A 7,139-nucleotide genomic window follows, 5' to 3' on the forward strand; every position below is an offset into this window, starting at 1 on the left:
CCAGCTTCAGCCAGAAAAATGAGAAAGGAGGGAGTGCAAGGCAAGATGCACTGGCCTCTTCTATGTCTCTGCTTGCAAGGTGTGCACGGCTAGCTTCCTACTCTCTGTGCCAGGGGGCAGTGGGTCACCAGGCTGGAGTAGTCCTTCTTCTATATCCTTTGCACCCTCTTTGCAGGGTGTGCTGAGCCCCCACCTGAGGCTCTAGTGAAGAGGGAAGCAAACCCAAAACACTCACTGCTCATAGGCTGGACCTCACCTCCTTTTTCCACCGCAGCAACCTGCTGCCACAGTATCTCCTTTAACTCCGTTGTGACTGCAGGAGACAGCTGCCATTGGCTTGTATCTCCCTGACCATCCCCTTTGATGCATTCCTAGGACATGGGTACTCTGTTATCCTTCAAGAGTTTACAGCTAAGGTTCAGGGGGACTTGAGGTTTTACAATACGCAAGCTCCTGTCCAAGCCTAGTTTTCCTGAGTCTTAGTCTGGTTCCTGAACACAGAGCCTCTTCCTTTTCAACTGTTTCCCTGTGAATGAGTGTCAGGTATTTAGCTGTACAGGCTGTGAACCATCAGACCTACCTTGTGTCTCCTCTTCTGGAAGGATGGTTTTGCCCTATGCTCCTGTTCCTTTCCACAAGATTTCTGTTCCCTCTCAATATTACCGGCTGTGTCAGAACCCTCAGAAAAATTAAGTAGTGCTTTTGGGTATTTTTATTATCTGGATACTTTATTTACCGAGCTCACATGGGCTCCCTGCCAATAACTTTCAGCCAGCTCTGCAAATAGAGCTCCTTGGCTCTAGGACTGTTGGTCCTGGTACTGCAGAGAGCACTCACTCAGCATGGACAGAGACTGCAGCTTGTTCTCTGCCATCCAGTTGGCTGTGAAGTCAAAGTCTGCTTGCTTGTGGACCTCCACAGCCTGCTGAAATCTCCTCTTGCTTCACGCATCCTGTAACAAGGTTGACTTGTTCAGCAGAATGAGGAGTGTTTCATACAGCTGCCTTTTGAATGCTCTTGTCAGTTAACTACAGTGCACCCATCCATCAGGTTTATGAATCCACAGCAAAGACTCAGATTGCTAAAGTGGGATAATGATAGTATGGGCCATATTGTGTGCCCTGCTGCTGGTGTCAGCCCGGACTGATTCCTTTGGCTTTACCCTGACTTCACCAAGGGCAGACTAACCTGTGGATGGAGGCAGAGGTAGATTAAGGGACCACAAATATGGTTGTGCAGAATATTCCTATGAAGAAGCAGCCACCCCAGATCTAGAACTGGGTCTCTGTGGGCAGGAGTCTTAAGGTTTTAAAGTTCCATAGTTTGCATCCAGTTTGCTTTGGCTGGTTGAAAAGGTATAAAACACAGGGCTGCTATTCTTTACCCTTAGGACACCACCCTTGACCTGACTACTCTATTGCCAGAAACAGATTATACTCTTCTGCATTTTACCATCTCATCTGCTTGTGCCCAGTTAACCTTCCTACATGATCCAACTTTGCTTCCTACAGGAAATAAAACCAAGCCAATCTGTGCCAGCCTAGTTGAGGCGATCGTTCTGCCCAGGACATGTTAGTTGTCTTACACCATTTAAAGGATTTGTTAGACTCCTGGCTACCTCTTTGTGACAATTTTCAGAACCTGGAATGCCAAGCTTTTCTTCTCCAAGTTAAAACAGTGTCTTTAAATTACTGTGTGTTTTGATATTGTTGCAGATGGTCTCATGGTTTCAGTGCTCAGAGCTGTGCATACAGCATTTTATTCTGCCATATAAAGTAGTAATATGGCTTCATTCATAACATGATTCCTTACCTATGCAGCCCCAAACTGCATTGGTGGTCTTGACTGCTACATGGAATTGCAAGCTTTATTTATTTATTTATTCCCCAGGGAGAAAGAGTAATTTCTGTTCATGACACACTTTGCACTTGCCTAGAGATGTGGGGGTCCCAAACTGCAGCATGGAGGCAAGTTAGAATCAGTGCCTTATTTTTACAGATAAAAGAAAGTGAGACATAGGTGAAAGTGCCCAAAGTCTTCTACAGGATTAGCATTGCGAGATGAAGTTGATACCCAGAGGTGTTTTCTAGAGTTCCTAATTCCAATGGGCTACTAAGCCCCTTAGCTGCTTTAATTCCAGATTCCTCCAACCTTTTTTCCCCATAATCTCTACTAGTCAGTGTCTGTGTGGAGGGCTGCAGAGCCTCTCCTGCTTGAGGCAGAGCCTGACTGGACTGGTGTCCAGTAAAACTCTTGGCAAGGTGAAGAGGATATTTCATTTAAATGTAAAAGTGATAGAGAGGAGTGAAGAGTTCTGGGAATGTTTTGGAAAAATGACATTTTCTATTACTGAGTTGCTCCTGCTAGAAAGAGTTTTAACCTCCTGAAGTGAGCATCTCAGCAAGCAGGAAGTAAGAAAGTCACCACCAGGTGAAAATTCTCTGATGATACATGCAGAGGCTGCGAAGCCCTTTTGGAAAGCATCACTGGTCTTCCAGCATCACCTTTCCCTTGATATAATCCAGTTTTCTTCCCCCATCCTTCTGAGGGCTTTAGAAACTGATATCTTCACTAGTCACTGTTCAAATGTCTCACTCAAATTTAATTTACTCTAATAGGCTAGTTGTTGCATGTTTAATTAAATGCAAAGTGATTATTAAAAACATTTTTTAGCTTTAATGACTGTATATTAGATATGCCAATATGAGTATGCAGGAGGACACTTGCAACATGCTGTAAGGCAGTTAGGGTATTGCTGGGAAAGCACAGAAAGATGGGTTGGGAGAGGAGAGAAGAGGTGGGATACGGGCAACAGCACTGTCCTGTGACTTCTGGGTGTGTAGAACGCGGGTGTGTAGCATACTAGGTTAGTGCAGGCAAAGAGTGGAAGGTAGAGATGGCCTTCCTGAAGAAATTACTCAGCTGGGGACTTGCTGCCTGAACTCCCCCTTTTTAAGTGAGCGCCTTGCCTGTTTTTAGCTCTCCAGGTATTACAATGAGTCCTTACAAGTTCCCAGCCCATCTAGGACAAGAAGACAGTGTAAGCACCATTCCCTTTGACTTTCTGCCTGAAAACTAGTCAAATTCATGCACCACCTTTCAATTAATTTAGTGCATAGCCTTACTTCTCTAGCCTTAGTTGGCTGTCTTGATAAAGCATGGCTTCTGTGCTGGTCTGACATGGGAAGGCATTTCTCAAGTTACAATGAGCTCTGGAGTCAAAACTAGCTAGTGATGCAGAAATTAGGTCAAACAACCCTACTGTGGAGGTAGAATGGGCTCTGGGTTTTGCCCAGCTAACAAGTTGATGGAGAACCTAGTGAGACCAGGCTAGCAGAAGTGGTATGCAGTAGATCACAGATTTTATGGCTTAAGAATAGAAACTGCCTGGCATTGTTTTCTAAGAGCTGGCTGAGGAAGATGTCATGCTGCAGGTGGTGATTTTGGGATTGCTGCCTGTAACATTGAACAAGGTTGTTGTGTTGCATGTGCTCATAGAGCAAGTGATACTCATCCTTGTGCACATCAGTTCTGGCCTTCTCCTCCTGACCTCTGTTTCCACCATCAGTGGGGCTGTTAAGCAGATGACATGTGGTGCTGTGTCCTGCTCAGACAAGGTATTGATATACAGGTTCAGAAGTCTGAAAGCCTTGTCATGGACAAATAATGGCCTTTTGGCTTAGGACCCATCTAGGTATGTCCTCTATCTTACACCTGCAGGACCAGTGCCAATCCAGGTGTTGCAGAGATAGGGCATGACAGGAGAGAAATAGGGCAACATAGTGATGCTTTACTTGCACGCCCTTAGTTGTTGAGAATATAGCTGATACCTGTCCCAGTTTCTGGACATGCATTCAGCAATTAAATGCATGCAAATTACTGCAAAAGTAGATCAGATTAGTGAAGGGAATATCTCCATGCAAAGTACTTCTCAGGTCCTAAAGGAAATGAGTTCAAGAGCACAAAAACCTGCCACACAGAAGGGCATAGAGCGGTCCTAGAAGCCAACCTTTCCTGTCACCTTACATTACTGACAGAGAGATTGCAGGTGGAAGATGTTCTTCCTGATCCACAAGTCAGTGCTGACATCTGGTTATTCAAAAATAGGGGAGGTAGAAAGAGACTGTGGCTTGTGTGAGGCATAGGGAGAAGGGCAGTATCTAAAACCATTGTTACTTTGTGTATAACAGTTATGCAGAATTTCAGACTTGTAAACTCGGCACTGGCTTGCACCAAAAAAGAAATTAAAAGCAGTATTTTGGCAGCGTACTTTCCCCATGAAAAGTACAGAAAGTACAAGAGCTGCTGCCTCCTGCCCTTAGCAATGGTAAGGGTTTGTGCTGTCTTAGAGCTGGAAAGACTACTATCAGGTATTTACTTATGTCAGATTTACTGGTGCTTGTTAAGGTCTGGGACCGATTGATTCATCTACATGGAAATGGATAATACCTTATGAGGGCAAAGTAGTTTTCTAAAGTGAGCTTGCTAAGGAAGAACTGTGGCCCTCTTGGTCTGCCCTTAGTGTATTCTCCTGTACATTTCACACTGCTCCAATTCTTGGCCACTGATTGCAGGCACATCCTGTCTCCTCCCCTTGAAAATAATTCCTCTTATTTCCCTACTCTCCTTAAAATGAAACATACTTGAGGACTACTTTGTCCTTTAATTTCTTTCCCAAGAATGACGGGAACAGAAGATGGTGTTTAATCATCAAAGAAGTTGAAGCCAGCAAACTGTTCATTAGTCTCTGGCAGTGGCAGCTTGGTTTTTACTAAGTCAGATGTTCCATTTTTCTCCCTCTTTCTGGAGCATCTTGGCTTTCCTAATGTTCCTTTGTGATCTTGGACAAGGAGACCATATGTCATTTGCTTATATGCGGAAGGACTTCCATTTGGTCACTTCTCCAAAGGAAGGTGTTTTATCAAAGTCAGGGTGGAGGAGAAATGGGGAGGAAAAAGTCAAGTGGTGCAGCTAATGCTAGGGGCAAGTTGCAAAACCTCCTTTATCTCTCATGCCCAAAGTCATGCAGCAGCAGCAGAGCAGCGTGTGCCCTCCTCTGCACACACATAACTGGAAGAGTTATTGCTTCCAGTACCTTAGAAGAAAAACAACCTCCACTGGCAGCCTGGAATAGTCAACTTCACTTTCAAAGCCTCCAAAAGTTATCTCAGTCATTTGTCACCCACAAAATGGACTAGGCACAGGCAACACCCAGGTTGCCAGAAATACTGTATTCTGAGCAAAGATCTGACCCTTTCACATACATTATTCCTTCCATTTCTAATCCTGGCTTCTGAATCTAGTGTAGCCCCAATGAGCATGCACACTTCTGCCTCTAGACAAGTTTAGTACTGGGGTCTCTATAGGTCACAACACGAAAGAAAATGATCCTGCCCCCTATTGAACAACGTGACGGGATGTGGAGAGCAGGAGAACGTGAAGCGGGGCATAGGGAACAGCAGAAAGAGGGGCTGAGAGAAACCTCAGGCACTAGATGAACCATGATTATCAAGTTCTCCAGACCCTGAAAGGTCTCTGCACCTGAAGAACATCATCAGCCTGATGGCTCGGGTGTAGGCTTTTATTCCTGCATTCTTCTGAGTTTGCCCCTGTGTCCCTTTTTGTCTTCTGGAGAATCAGTGCCACCTCTGCTGCTGCTTGAAGGGTGGCAGGAGCCTGCAGTGACAGCAGGGTGGCCTGGTGAGGGGTGAGGTGTTGCAGGGCTCTGTCAAGCATTAGGAAAATGCAGGTCAGTCAAGCAGCTTGACAAGATGTGCGGGTGGAGTCCTCAAAGGGGAGGATGGAAATGATGCCTCTTCCCACAGGCAGGGAAAGAGAGGCTCCAGGAACTCAGGCATTCTCTTCCTCTGTGCTCTCACTGCAATGCAGGTCCAAACACCTGGGAGGGGAACCAGGAAGAACATTTTCCTTTGCAAAGTCTTAACCAAAATGAATATGTTTGTGCCCCTGAGAGATGGACTGTGAGCCTTCTGAGGCAGGAGTTTAGCAGTCCTTTAAAAAGCAAAGCAAAGCAAAACATCTTCTTGGCCAGAAAGCTGTCACTGTGTTTTTGTTCTTTCCACTATGACACAGAAAATGACAGATACAGCTTTTATATCTAGTTTACACCACAGATTTGCTTTGTGACCTTTTGGATATGCATGTGGTTCTAGATTTCTGAATCACAGTTAGATACCCGAAAGCTGGCATACCCTTAATGTGTGGTTATTTGAGCTTGTTTTCAGATGTGTTAATCAAACCTGGCTTCAAGTGAAGTCAGTGGGAGAAGACAGGCCAGCAGGATGCTCAGCCCAGATGTTAGTGCATGAGCAAGGTCCTCACCAGCCCCTCACAAAGAGCTGGAATTTGCAGAGCAGAAATGCCTGTCATGCAAATCTGTGTGTTCAAGAGGATTCTTGTGGCACTGCAGGTATCTGCTCGGGAAAAGACAATGTGTCTCTGCCCCCCTGCTGTTCTAGGTTGTTTGCATGTGTTTGCAAAAATGGTTTTTATTTAAGGGCTTCTGAAAAATCACTGACTTTTGTAAGGCCACTGTCAGCAAGACTTTTGCCCACTTATCTATCAACATTCTGTTATTTTAATGCTAGTTCCTTTACTACCAAAAATCTTGTCTCACAACCTGTTCAAGACCTGCTGTGAGAATGTTTCCTATCACTGGCATGTACAAGGTCCCTTCGTGTACTACTTGTTTACATGAGAAGAAATAATCATTCTTTTACTATGGTGCCACAACACTGTCCCTCTGAACAAGCAGATCTGGGGCCTCTGTCTCTCTCCTGGATGTCCTGTTACCATCCAGCAACTAGTTTGGTTTCTGTGGAACTATACTGTGGGCCACCAACCAGCTCTCCCTGCCCTCTATAGAATTCTTGTCTTAGCAACAGTGTCAACTGAGCAGTAGAGGAGCAGGTGATATGTATGGCATTGTTCTAGCTGGGGATGGTTAGGGAACTGCCCCTTTACCAGTGGATCATGCTCCACTGCTGACAGATTTCCTCCACATATGCCCCTTCCTGAGAATTGCAATGAGCTCCCAACTTAGCCCATATAACAAGGCAAGTGCTAATAGCTTGTCACGGCTGGCCTGGGTTGACTTGGAAACCCTGGCCTCGAGGTGA

Source organism: Nestor notabilis, unplaced genomic scaffold (genome assembly GCF_000696875.1).
Source record: "Nestor notabilis isolate BGI_N333 unplaced genomic scaffold, ASM69687v1 scaffold14591, whole genome shotgun sequence".
NCBI classification, from domain to species: Eukaryota; Metazoa; Chordata; class Aves; order Psittaciformes; family Psittacidae; genus Nestor; species Nestor notabilis.